The 14,028-nt window shown below is 31.3% G+C and overlaps 1 protein-coding gene across 2 annotated transcripts in view; it reads right to left on the bottom strand.

The window, feature by feature from the left end:
* Positions 1-1,477: 1,477 nt before the first annotated feature.
* LOC148952205 (lactosylceramide 1,3-N-acetyl-beta-D-glucosaminyltransferase A-like) overlaps positions 1,478-14,028 on the bottom strand; it is a 77,750-nt gene continuing 65,199 nt past the window's right edge. For both annotated transcript variants that reach the window (XR_016141765.1, XR_016141766.1), the window contains exon 3: positions 1,478-2,349. The gene's annotated coding sequence lies outside the window, so the exon portion shown is untranslated. The remainder of the gene's footprint in view (positions 2,350-14,028) is intronic.

The raw sequence follows: 14,028 nt of genomic DNA, 5'->3' as shown, positions 1-14,028 counted from the left end.
AGAAATAAGAAAATCCACGTTTAAGGTAAATCTGATTTTATTAATAATATTTGATTTTTTTTAATAAAGTGGGGTTTTAGTTTTCAGAAATAAGAACATTCACGTTAAAAGCGTATCTGTTTTTTTAATAATATTTGATTTTTTTAAATAAAGTTGGGTTTTAGCTTTCAGAAATAAGAACATCCACATTTAAAATACATTTTATTTTATTAATAATATTTGATTTTTTTTAATAAAGTCGGGTTTTACTTTTCAGTAATACGATCATCCACGTTTGAAGTAAACCTAATTTTATTAATAATATTTGATTATAAAGTTGGGATTTTAGCTTTCAGAAATAAAAACATCCACGATTAAAATACATCAGATTTTATGAATAATATTTGATTTTCTAATAAAGTTGGGGTTTAGTTTTCAAAACTAAGAACATCAACGTTTAAAATAAATTTGATTTATTAGTATCATTTGATTTTTCAATAAAGTTAGGTTTAAGTTCTCGGAAGTAAAAGCATCCACGTTTAAAATAAATCTGATTTTATTAATAATATTTGGTTTTTTAATAAAGTTGGGTTTTATTTTTAGAAATAAGAACATCCACGTTTAAAATACATTTGATTTTATTAATAATATTTGATTAACGTAATAAATTTGGGTTTTTAGTTTTCAGAAATAGGAACATTCCTGTTTAAATAAATCAGATTTTATCAATAATTTTTGATTTTTTAATAAAGTTTGATTTTAGTTTTCAGAAATAAGAACATCCACGTTTTAAATACATCTGATTTTATTAATAATATTTGATTAACGTAATAAATTTGGGTTTTTAGTTTTCAGAAATAAGAAAATCCATGTTTAAAATACATCTGATTTCATTAACAATGATCGATTTTTACTGTTTTTTTTTTATAAAATTTGATTTTATTTGAATAGAGTTGGGTTTTAGTTTTCTAAAATAAGAACATCCACGTTTAAAATACATTTGATTATATTGACATCATTTGATTTTTCAATATAGTTAGGTTTTAGTTCTAGGAAGTAAGAGCATACACGTTTAAAATACATCTGATTTTATTAATAATTTTTGATTTTTTGATAAAGTTGGGTTTTAGTTTTTATAAATATGAACATCCACGTTTAAAGTACATATGATTTTATTAATAATATTTTATATTTTAATAAAGTTCGGTTTTAGTTTTCAGAAATAGGAACATCCAAGTTTAAATTATTTTAAATAAAATTAAAAAATTTCTGAAAACTAAAACCCAGCTTTATTAGAAAATCAAATATTATTAACAAAATCATATGTATTTTAAACGTTGATGTTTTTATTTCTTAAAATTAAACCAAACTTCATTTAAAAAAATTTAGTATACTACAATGTTAAAGCATAACCAAAGAAAAAGGAACCAAAGAAAAAGAAAGAATAAAAGTACACTATCAATTTTTTGAATTAAAAATATGTGAACTATTTAAAACGGATACGGATTTATTCAGCAGACAAAACAGAAAAATATATAATCTCCTACACTATTTTATGCTCAAACGAACATTATGAAAAACAAATACTCAATAATTTGGAATAAAAGGAATAACGGAACATAAAACTAGCGAATTCCAATAGCATTATTCTCTTAAAAAGAAGAATTTATGAAGTCAAGTGAACCAAAATCCTTTTGTCAGAAGTCCTGTACACATTACGGTAAAGTTACACCACAACTAAATATGTTTGTAACACACGCCACAGCATGCATACAAGTAGATTTAAGCCTCACAAGGTGGGAGGATTAGCTGAATTCATCAAAGAGGGAGGTCAAAGATGCCAAAAAAAAATGCATTTTAACCCAGAGTTTTCTTTTATTTTTCTTGGGGCTTGGGTAGGGGGTCTTTTTAAAGATCTAGGGAGGTCCCCCTTTCACCAGCCAACTTTTCTCTATGTGGAAGTATCAGACGATGATTTTTTGGACCCATAAAAAAGAAGATGGGTCCAAATGGGTCCAATGATTTGTTGGACCATTAAAAAAGAAGATGGCTCCAAATGGGTCCAATGATTTTTTGGACCATTTAAAAAAAGAAGACAAAACAAAACAAACATGGCCTAACTCGATTATTTTAAGCAGCTAAAATTCCTAAAAAACAAAAGAAGAAAAAAGATGAACAAAGGAAATAAGTAATAATATACAGTCAACTAAAGGGCCATCTTCTTAAAACGAATCAAAAAAAGGGCACAAAATCAACTCCGATCCATGGAAAACACCAGAAACCTACTGAGGCTGAGGGAATGAGTCTTGAAGCGATTGGTGAGGTGGCAGCATAGGTCCTTCAATGCTCCTTGGCATCCCAGCATGGTGCCTACAAAGAAAGAAAAACAGATCAGTTCCACCTGACTACATAAATAGAAAAAGTGATAAATATTCCTTTGAAAATTAATACTATTTTTATTTCCTTTTTTAACAGAAAGATTAACTGACATTCAGTTGAGCATCGCCTCTCACTTCCCATATACGTCAAAATCATAAAATCTTAATGCAGAAAATTGTAAATCAAGGTACACTTTCTGGAAGCAATGAGAGAACTCTTGCTTTGAATAAAGTTATATATTTTTAAAGTTAACTTTAGTTAATAAAGTTAACTATCAAATGAGCTATTCACTTAGTCATCTCTACAAATAGATCAGCATAGAACATTGGGAATTAACGTACTTTGTTGAATTGATTATACAGCAACACTAATCTGCTGGAAAAGAAAGAGGTTACACACCCAAGCGTAGTTTTATGCCAATATTTTTGCATTTTTCAGGGAAAGACATCTACCAAACTTTGCCTTTTTTTCCAGCACCTCAGAACAGCTAAAAGAGAACACAGGTTGGTTTTTAAACAGTTATTTGATTTTTTCAAATTTTCTGGAAGGATCTAATTGGAGACAATGGGCCATTTGGCCTGAGGCTAGACTCAGTTTGGTTAACCCATCCAAGATAATTTATTCTTTGATTATTTAGCACTAGGAAAAAGTGGGCTTTATCACGATACAAATAAGGAAGAAGAACGAGAAAAAAGAAATAACTTAAACTGGATAAACAACACTGTTCTCAAACTATTTCTCCTTTCTTTCTATTTGTAATTTAACTAAGAGGTTTTTGTCTATCTTACTTTTCCCAATATACCTATTTATTATTCCCAATTACCATTTTACCTATTTACTATTTACCCTTACCATTCAAGTTTCACATATAATTGCCTAATAAAGCGGGCCCCTATCCCGGGTGATGATGGCTACCATATGCGACTCCTGGTGGTGGCAAGGTTGGCTAGAGAAGTAGTTGCTTTAAAATTTGACAATTTGAAAGAGTTGATACAAACTATGTTCGAACTGTTTATTCTGCATATTTCCTGAAGTTTTACTTGTATAAAAGTAGCAAACTATAATGCATAAGTTTTATTTTCCCAATATATCGGGTAAGGTAGCCTTGTTGTACAGGGTACTGACCATGTCTTCTAATGCGGAATATGTGCATTTCTTTCGGTGTATACTATGTTTTTAGCTTTGGTTCACTTTTTCTTTTTTGCTGTCCTTTTTAATTTAACCTTTTTTAAATTTTTTTTTCACCCATTTATAGTTAATTTACTTTTTCTGGCTTGTGAATTATAAACAAATATAATTAGAATAATTCCTAAGACAACAGTGGCTATAAATGACAAAAGGAAGAAAATTACTAAGAAAAAAAAACAAGGATGTTTCTAGCCAATGAAAAAAGGAAGGAAGGTCGAGCGGTCTCGAGGTCTCGAGCGGAATATCCGCACATTTATCCTGTTTTTTTTTCACTGGCTAGAAATATCCTCGTTTGTTGCCTTCACATTTTCCTCATTTTGATTATTATTCTGCAAATCAGAAAAGATTAGGAGGAGTTAAATAATTATTAGGAGGAGTCTTTAAATTATTCACACCAGGGGGAGTCGAGTCAAATTAAAGAGTACGCTAAGCTACTGGGCTCATACCCCAATGATAGAGAAATCCCCCTTTAAGTGATTAAGTGCTTATGCTTATTTTTTTCTTATGTTCTTATAATATCCTCTCACTCCTGGCTAAGCCTGTGAAATCTAACAGCAAATTCTATTAAAGAGACTTCGAGACGACATAAGAGACTTTGGCCTTAGCGCTTCACCTTCTTACAGACCATTCCTTTCTTAAGAATAAGTCATTATGCTTCTTTGTGAAAATATTACACGAAATAATCGCTTTCCAGGCCAAATGTCTTAAAAAAGTAGCAGAGATATCAAATCCGTAAAATTTTGAAAGTTTGGTCTGACCTAGATCGACTACATACTTGCTTTTGTCCCACAGGCTCAAACCGTATCTAAACTGTTCTTCGATTCCCCTTACTTTTTTTTTGCAATTATTGTCGTTTTAATTTCTGATCCAGCCCTTCGCCTCAAAACAAATTCATGCGCATGAGCTTAGTCTCAGTGCTCCTTTGATGGGCGTGTCAGACAAAGAGTTTATTCTTGAAACCTTCGAATTTTAAATATTCAAATTCAGACAAGAATAATTTCCTAATTAAAATACTGTCCCAAACTACAGAACATCGCGCAACGTAAAGTAGTTTGCATGAAGAGAGGGCTTAGAACACCTAGATAAAAAACCATTTTTAATCCTTGTTATTGCATTTTTTCTGAAGAACCCTTGTTAATATTTTTTTTCTAATCTGGCGTATCATCTCAAACCATTGTAAGTTTAGTCCCATTTTTTATTAAATTTATGAAACACCTTTTGCGCTTTAGACTCACAACAATTATATGTATTATGCTCAGACCTTAGCTCCAACTTCAGGAATTGACAAAAAGTCAAGGCATTTTTAAAAGAAAAAATAGACTTTTTGAGTAGAATAAAAATATTTTATTTAAATTGCATCGTATCAGCATCTAAGACATAGAAGTGGTCCACAACTCGAGAAGCCCAAAGTGATGTCTGATATAAATAGACCAACATACCAAATTTTTCTGCTATATTTAATTAGGTATTATGAGTCAACATGAAATTTGTAGTAGACTCATCTCATTTATTAGAAATGATTTCAGGACCCTTGGATAGTTTGCAACATGTAAACCATATTTCCTTTTTTAAATATTTCCTTCAATAAAGAGGCATTTGATTAATTTATATTGTATTATTTACATGAATATCTTATATATCATCGACATAGTTTTGAACACTGTTCACGAAAAAATTATCAGCTAGATCTTTTCATAGGCATAGGCTAGATCTTTTGATATAGCAATGCTGTAAGTGAAGAACGATGTGGGCACAATGTATTATTTTTTTTTTTTTTGTATCTTCTGACCAAGGTATTTCGTATAGAAGGAATTGTCGTAGAAACTTTGAAAGGGGCTCATTCGATTGAAAATTGAAAGTTCTAGTGTCCTTTTTAAGAGCCAAAAGTGATTTGAGGGCAATCAGCCCCCCTTTCACGCCCATCATTCCCACAAACACATCCAATCAAAAGTTTGAGAAAGCCATTTTGTTCAACATAGTTCAAAGATCCACTATTTATGTCTGCAATTTATTTGCGTTTTACGAAAAAAACAGTTAAATGTTTTCATTTTTTTAACTCTAATAAATCAAAATCATAATGACTTTAAGGAATAAATATGAGCATATGTATATTCAATTGACAATGCACTGTCATTAGTATTTTTTGTCAGTAAAGCGCAAATTATGTTCTGGCCCTGAGAAGCCAAGGGGGTTGTCAGCTCTATTAGTATATTCCAAGGTACTATTTCTATGGGTCCCCCGTACCAAAAAGGTTGTGTGTGTACTTTCAAGTAATTGGGTTACCAGGGTCATTTGCCTATTACAATGAGCTCTACATGGCTTGGCAGACATGTTTTTTTTTTATTATGATATCGATTTTTTGTGTGTCAGTCGATTAGATAAAGTTGGTGGCTATTCCAATATAATAACTTTATTGGTCGTTTTTCTAAAAAAAAAAAAAAAACTTTTAATGCTACAATGTACTTAATTAAAAAAAAAAAACCGATAAATTTACCCACACTGCATTCCAATTTTCATTATGCATTAAGACATTGTTTATAGTACACCATGCACAAGAAAAAGATAGACATTCACTTCTATTTAAAGGAAGAGATGTGAGGCGTTATGCTCAGTTAAACAATGCAAGGAAGCATCCTATAGTGTTTTTATGCTAAATTTCCAATTGGTCTGTGAATGTTCGTTTCTAAAAGCAGTATTTTTTTATTTCAAATAAAATTCGTTGGCTTTTTTAATACTCCCATTACTCAAAGGGTCCAGATATTCTTAGAATATAGTTTATATCCTAGCCCCCTGCGATATAACCTATTCATCACTTGAAAAGCTCATTTTTAGCCTAATTGCGTAGGTACTAGGGGAACATTGAACATTTTTTTTTTGATTTTGTGTGTTTTCGCAAGAAAATAGCTGGTATTTAGCAAACTTAGCCATAGCTAGTTGAAACTCTGCATAAATATCATCATTTTTAGCCTAATTGCGAAGGTACTAAAGGAACATTGAACATTTTTCTGATTTTGTGTGTTTTTTACAAGAAAATAGCTGGTCTTTAGCAAACTTAGCCATAGCTAGTTGAAACTCTACATAAATATCTTCATTTTTAGCCTAATCGCGTAGGTACTAAAGGAAAATTGAACTTTTTTTCTGATTTTGTGTGTTTTCGCAAGAAAATAGCTGGTCTTTAGCAAACTTAGCCATAGCTAGTTGGAACTCTGCATAAATATCTTCATTTTTAGCCTAATTGCGAAGGTACTAAAGGAACATTGAACATTTTTTTTTTGATTTTGTGTGTATTTTGCAAGAAAATAGCTAGTCTTTAGCAAACTTGGTTTTATGGCTCCTCCCTCCAATGAATTCAGATGGGTTTAGGACTCATCTCCCTAGCCATAACTCCATTCAACCTTGAGCGAAGATATAAAAGTTTGATGAAGTATTTTTCTACTTAATAACTACATTAATAACTTCCAAGATGATAGGACTGTATGACACAGAATTTATCAGTTTCCGAGAGTTCAATGACTCCTCCCCGCACTGACTTCCAGGGGTTTTAATGACTCCTCCCCACAACGAATTCAGATGGTTTTAGGACTCATCCCCCTAGCCATAACTCCATTCAACCTTGAGCGAAGATATAAAAGTTTGATGAAGTATTTTTCTACTTAACAACTACATTAATAACTTCCAAGATGATAGGACTGTATTACACAGAATTTATCAGTTTGAAAAAATCATCTTGTGGTGTTATATTTGAATGTGCATTTTTTTTATTGTCTATGGAACTCGAAGAAATTGACTGTTATCATTGGATAGTAAACTATAACATGTTTGAGTTTGATAAAAGCTTGTGGAGTACTACATTACGTCATATAAACAGACTGGGATTCTATGATAGAGTGATTACACCACTTAATAATGCTGGTCGGGAACTGAGAAATGTTCAGGAGGAAGTCAGTGAAATTTGCAGCTTTTTCGGAGTTGAAGCGCTCTACGTAAAGGGCAATGTACCTACAGATAAAGTTTTAATTCAAAAGTGTGACCCTAGGATTCCACTTTTCAATCTAGAAGAGTTTAAGTGTCCTAAATTTGAGGGGGGTTATCACCGTCCTGAAGACGAGGTTAGGTTCTTCGCACAGCGGATACCTAAGAACATACCTGATCATGATAAATCCATAAGACATGGTAAAAACTTTTCTATATCATGAGACCATCCTTTGTTGATGTCTAAGAGTGAACTATAAGTACTATTTTTTATGTAAACATTTGTTGTTGTGTTTTTTTTTTTCTCAAAAAAAAAAATCTCTTAATACGTTTAAGCAATAAATATCTTTAAGCTTAACCCGTCTTTATTCTTTAGAATAGTTCTATTGTAAGCAAGTAACAAACTCTTTCCTGAGGTCACCTCTTGGATACACAATGCAGAAACTTCATTTAAGAAACTATGAAAAATTGTAAGTAAGCAAAAAATTCTTTCTCAAAGTCATCTCTTGGATACACAATACAGAAATTTCATTAAAGAAATTATGAAAAAATTGTAAGTAAGTAGCAAATTCTTTCTTGAATTCACCTGCTGGATAAACAAAGACATTTCGTTCAATAAATTATGACAAAATTCTAAGTAAGTAACAACCTCTTTATTGTTTACACGACTTAGATACACGATGTAGAAATTTAATTCAAGAAATTATTAAAAAATTCTCAGTAAGTAACAATTTCTTTCTCGAGGTCAACTCTTGGATACACAATACGAAAATTTCATTCAAGAAATTATGAAAATATTTGTAAGTAACAAACTCTTTATTGATTTCACCTCTTGGATATACAGTACAGGTACTTCATTCAAGAAATTATGAAAAAATAGCAAGTAAGTAATTTTTTTTTCTCTTTATCAAAAATAATTTTCACTTAGCTACATGATGTAGAAATTTAATTCAAGAAATTATCAAAAAATTCTCAGTAAGTAACAATTTCTTTCTTGAAGTCAACTCTTGGATACACATTTCTTGAATTCACCTGTTGGATAAACAAAAAGACATTTCGTTCAAGAAATTATTACAAAATTCTAAGTAAGTAACAAACTCTTTATTGTTTAAACGAGTTAGATATACGATGTAGAAATTAAATTCTAGAAATGTAACCATTTCTTTCTTGAAGTCAACTCTTGGATACACAATACGGAAATTTCATTCAAGAAATTATGAAAATATTTGTAAGTAAGTAACAAACTGTTTATTGATTTCACCTCCTGGATATACAGTACAGATACTTCATTCAAGAAATTATGAAAAAATCGCAAGTAAGTAACTTTTTTTCTCTTTACCACAAACAATTTTCACTTAGCTACACGATGTAGAAATTTAATTCAAGAAATTATGAAAAAAATTCTCAGTAAGTAACAATTTCTTTCTTGAAGTCAACTCTTGGATACACAATACGGAAATTTCATTCAAGAAATTATAAAAATATTTGTAAGTAAGTAACAAGCTCTTTATTGACTTCACCTCTTGAATATACAGTACAGATACTTCATTCAAGAAACGTGATTAAACACGTTTTGAAACTACATGCTATTTGCATGCCTTTCCTTGGCACCTTTCCAAACGAGCGGGGATTCCCCACTGGTTCCTACACATTGCAAAAAGTGAGCAGTACGAAAACTCCACGTTTTCAGCCAGACTGACCATCCAACATTTTAATTGCACTTTAATTGTTGATATGGATGGAGAAAGTACGAAAACTCCACGTTTTCAGCCAGACTGGTTTTTTAGACAGCACCCATTTTAAGGGACCAATCAGAGACAGCGGAGGTTGCTCAATATACAATAACTTGATTGGTGATTGGTTACACACCACGACGGCGCATACATAGTGAGAGAGAGAGACATGCAAAGTCGACATAGCTTTATTTCATTTTTTTTTAAGGTTAATTTAGACGAGGTTACGTGCGCGCACGTGTGATTGGTTACACACCACGACGGCGCATACATAGTGAGAGAGACCAGAAAAGTCGTCAGCGCTTTATTTCATTTTTTAAGTTTAATTGAGACGCGGTTCCGGGCGCGCACGTAACCCCGTCTAAATTAACCTTAAAAAAATGAAATAAAGCTATGTCGACTTTGCATGTCTCTCTCTCTCACTATGTATGCGCCGTCGTGGTGTGTAACCAATCACCAATCAAGTTATTGTATATTGAGCAACCTCCGCTGTCTCTGATTGGTCCCTAAAAATGGGTGTTGTCTAAAAAACCAGTCTGGCTGAAAACGTGGAGTTTTCGTACTTTCTCCATCCATATCAACAATTAAAGTGCAATTAAAATGTTGGATGGTCAGTCTGGCTGAAAACGTGGAGTTTTCGTACTGCTCACTTTTTGCAATGTGTAGGAACCAGTGGGGAATCCCCGCTGGTTTGGAAAGGTGCCAAGGAAAGGCATGCAAATAGCATGTAGTTTCAAAACGTGTTTAATCACTTTTCTTGAATGAAGTATCTGTACTGTATATTCAAGAGGTGAAGTCAATAAAGAGCTTGTTACTTACTTACAAATATTTTTATAATTTCTTAAATGAAATTTCCGTATTGTGTATCCAAGAGTTGACTTCAAGAAAGAAATTGTTACTTACTGAGAATTTTTTCATAATTTCTTGAATTAAATTTCTACATCGTGTAGCTAAGTGAAAATTGTTTGTGGTAAAGAGAAAAAAAAGTTACTTACTTGCGATTTTTTCATAATTTCTTGAATGAAGTATCTGTACTGTATATCCAGGAGGTGAAATCAATAAAGAGTTTGTTACTTACAAATATTTTCATAATTTCTTGAATGAAATTTCCGTATTGTGTATCCAAGAGTTGACTTCAAGAAAGAAATGGCTACATTTCTAGAATTTAATTTCTACATCGTATATCTAACTCGTGAAAACAATAAAGAGTTTGTTACTTACTTAGAATTTTGTAATAATTTCTTGAACGAAATGTCTTTTTGTTTATCCAACAGGTGAATTCAAGAAATGTGTATCCAAGAGTTGACTTCAAGAAAGAAATTGTTACTTACTTAGAATTTTTTAATAATTTCTTTAATTAAATTTCTAAATCATTTAGCTAAGTTAAAATTGTTTGTTATAAAGAGAAAAAAAAAGTTACTTACTTGCGATTTTTTCATAATTTTTGAATGAAGTATCTGTACTGTATATCCAAGAGGTGAAATCAATAAAGAGTTTGTTACTTACTTACAAATGTTTTCATAATTTCTTGAATGAAATTTCCGTATTGTGTATCCAAGAGTTGACTTCAAGAAAGAAATTGTTACTTACTGAGAATTGTTTCATAATTTCTTGAATTAAATTTCTACATTGTGTATCTAAGTCGTGTAAACAATAAAGAGTTTGTTACTTACTTAGAATTTTGTCATAATTTCTTGAACGAAATGTCTTTGTTTATCCAGCAGGTGAATTCAAGAAAGAATTTGCTACTTACATACAATTTTTTCATAATTTCTTTAATGAAATTTCTGTATTGTGTATCCAAGAGGTGACTTTGAGAAAGAATTTTTTACTTACTTACAATTTTTCATAGTTTCTTAAATGAAGTTTCTGCATTGTGTATCCAAGAGGTGACCTCAGGAACGAGTTTGTTACTTGCTTACAATAGAACTATTCTAAAGAATAAAGACGGGTTAAGCTTAAAGATATTTATTGCTTAAACGTATTAAGAGATTTTTTTTTTTTAGAAAAAAAAAACACAACAACAAATGTTTACATAAAAAATAGTACTTAGAGTTCACTCTTAAACATACACAAACGATGGTCCCATGATATAGAAAAGTTTTTTACCATGTCTTATGGATTTATCACGATCAGGTATGTTCTTAGGTATCCACTGTGCGAAGAACCTAACCTCGTCTTCAGGACGGTGATAACCCCCTTCAAATTTAGGACACTTAAACTCTTCTAGATTGAAAAGTGGAATCCTAGGTTCACACTTTTGAATTAAAACTTTATCTGTAGGTACATTGCCCTTTACGTAGAGCGCTTCAACCCCAAAAAAGCTGCAAATTTCACTGACTTCCTCCTGAACATTTCTCAGTTCCCGACCAGCATTATTAAGTGGTGTAATCACTCTATCATAGAATCCAAGTCTGTTCATAGGACGTAATGTAGTATTCCACAGGCTTTTATTATATTCAAACATATTATAATTGACTATCCAATGATAACACTCAATTTCTTCGAGTTTCATAGACAATAATAAAAATGCACATTCAAATATAACACCATAAGATGATTTTTTCAAACTGATAAATTCTGTGTGATACAGTCCTATCATCTTGGAAGTTATTAATGTAGTTGTTAAGTAGAAAAATACTTCATCAAACTTTTATATCTTCACTCAAGGTTGGATGGAGTTATGGCTAGGGGGATGAGTCCTAAAACCATGTGAATTCGTTGTGGGGAGGAGTCATTAAAACCCCTGGAAGTCATTGCGGGGAGGAGTCATTGAAATCTCGGTAACTGATAAATTCTGTGTCATACAGCCCTATCATCTTGGAAGTTATTAATGTAGTTGTTAAGTAGAAAAATACTTCATCAAACTTTTATATCTTCGCTCAAGGTTGAATGGAGTTATGGCTAGGGCGATGAGTCCTAAAACCATCTGAATTCATTGGAGGGAGGAGCCATAAAACCAAGTTTGCTAAAGACTAGCTATTTTCTTGCAAAATACACACAAAATCAAAAAAAAAATGTTCAATGTTCCTTTAGTACCTTCGCAATTAGTCTAAAAATGAAGATATTTATGCAGAGTTTCAACTAGCTATGGCTAAGTTTGCTAAAGACCAGCTATTTTCTTGCGAAAACACACAAAATCAGAAAAAAAGTTCAATTTTCCTTTAGTACCTACGCGATTAGGCTAAAAATGAAGATATTTATGTAGAGTTTCAACTAGCTATGGCTAAGTTTGCTAAAGACCAGCTATTTTCTTGTAAAAAACACACAAAATCAGAAAAATGTTCAATGTTCCTTTAGTACCTTCGCAATTAGGCTAAAAATGATGATATTTATGCAGAGTTTCAACTAGCTATGGCTAAGTTTGCTAAATACCAGCTATTTTCTTGCGAAAACACACAAAATCAAAAAAAAAATGTTCAATGTTCCCTTAGTACCTACGCAATTAGGCTAAAAATGAGCTTTTCAAGTGATGAATAGGTTATATCGCAGGGGGCTAGGATATAAACTATATTCTAAGAATATCTGGACCCTTTGAGTAATGGGAGTATTAAAAAAGCCAACGAATTTTATTTGAAATAAAAAAATACTGCTTTTAGAAACGAACATTCACAGACCAATTGGAAATTTAGCATAACAACACTATAGGATGCTTCCTTGCATTGTTTAACTGAGCATAACGCCTCACATCTCTTCCTTTAAATAGAAGTGAATGTCTATCTTTTTCTTGTGCATGGTGTACTATAAACAATGTCTTAATGCATAATGAAAATTGGAATGCAGTGTCGGGACATTATATCGGGTTTTTTTTTTTAAATTAAGTACATTGTAGCATGACAAGTTTTTTTTTTTTTAGAAAACCGACCAATCAAGTTATTATATTGGACTAGCCACCAAATTTCTATAAACGACTGACACACAAAAAATCGATGTCATAATAAAAAAAACATGTCTGCCAAGCCATGTAGAGCTCATTGTAATAGGCAAATGACCCTGGTAACCCAATTACTTGAAAGTACACACACAACCTGTTTGGTACGGGGGACCCATAGAAATAGTACCTTGGAATATACTTCTATTCATGTTAATATGTTTATTTTAGATGATTTTAGTGATAATAATAGGTCTCTCCATAATTATAAAACTTGTCACGCCGATGATTTTGTTGTCCCGCATACAAGTAGAACCAGGGCTAGTTTCCCAGTTAGATTTTCGGGGACTTACGTGGATTCATTCCAGAGAGCATCTTTTTTTTTATAGGTGTAACGAATGGATGCTGGCTGGGAGACAGAGGACAGAATACACCTCCTCCCCTCCCTTGGGAAGCAAGCAATGCTCATATATATATATATATATATATATATATATATATATATATATATATATATATATATATATATATATATATATATATCCTTAGACCTTAGATCCACCTGTGCCTCCAGAGGCACCCAGGGCATCAAGAAGGAGCCGCCAATCTTCCCGCCGGTTTGCTGCTGCAAGTATGTGCAATATATATATATATATATATATATATATATATATATATATATATATATATATATATATATATATATATATATATATATATATATATATATATATATATATATATATATATATATATACATATATATATATATATATATATATATATATATATATATATATATATATATATATATATATATATATATATATATATATATATATATATATATATATATATATATATATATATATATATATATATATATATAAACCTAAAAAAAAGCAT

This window comes from Artemia sp. Qi Xiang Cuo, chromosome 5, assembly GCF_049724085.1.
Source record: "Artemia sp. Qi Xiang Cuo chromosome 5, ASM4972408v1, whole genome shotgun sequence".
Lineage (NCBI taxonomy): Eukaryota > Metazoa > Arthropoda > Branchiopoda > Anostraca > Artemiidae > Artemia > Artemia sp. Qi Xiang Cuo.
Note: the sequence above shows the minus strand (reverse complement) of the source record. Positions and strands in the feature narration are given on the sequence as shown.